The sequence below is a fragment of the Microtus ochrogaster genome, unplaced genomic scaffold (genome assembly GCF_000317375.1).
Source record: "Microtus ochrogaster isolate Prairie Vole_2 unplaced genomic scaffold, MicOch1.0 UNK111, whole genome shotgun sequence".
Lineage (NCBI taxonomy): Eukaryota > Metazoa > Chordata > Mammalia > Rodentia > Cricetidae > Microtus > Microtus ochrogaster.
The window spans coordinates 558860-559679 of NW_004949209.1; positions in this window are offsets into that span (position 1 = coordinate 558860).

Sequence of the window (820 nt, forward strand, 5' to 3'; positions counted from 1 at the left end):
CCACAGATTGAGAACCACTAATAAAAGAGACTCCTATTTTTGCTACATGGACCCTGATTTTTTCTTTACATCCTGTTTTCTCCTAACCATCACCATATTGTCTGTCTCTAGTGCTAGATGCATCTCATTCTTCTCTGTCTGTCTGTCTGTCTGTCTGTCTGTCTGTCTGTCTGTCTGTCTGTCTGTCCATGGTATCAATAGCTCTTCTACTCGGCTTTTATACCACACCACACCCCAAATCTGTCTCAGCGTCACTCTTGAACATGTATCCATGACCTTTCACTTTCCGGCTTATAACAGGGTCTCTCACTGAACCTGGAGCTCACTGATTCTGCTACACTGGCTGGCCAATGAGCATCAGAGATTACCCATCTCTGTCTCCCCAGTGCTGGGGTCTGATCTTTCCTTATGATACAGGTTCTGGGGATCCAAACTAAGATCCTCATGCTTTTATGGGAAATACTTTACTGACTAAGCCACCTCCCCAAGGCCCCAGCTAGCTATTTTTGCTCCTCTGCCCTGTTGTCTATCTGAATAGCCACCTCCCCAGCTTGTCTCCAGTTCTAGGAAGAGTGAACTGGGAATTGCAGAAGCTCTTCAAGCCAGACCTGAGAGAGATCAAACCAGGCTTCAGTTTGACCGAGGCTGAAAACGCATGTTCTCTGCATGCCCCCTTTTGTTCCTTCACCCATAAAATCTCAGCTGTTCAGATGAGATTGTCCTCTGTCATCCACATGTGCCCTGTGGTATGTGCCTTGCCATACACAATAATAATAAATCCATTAGGTGTTCAAATAAACTCCAAAAGTAATCTACCCCT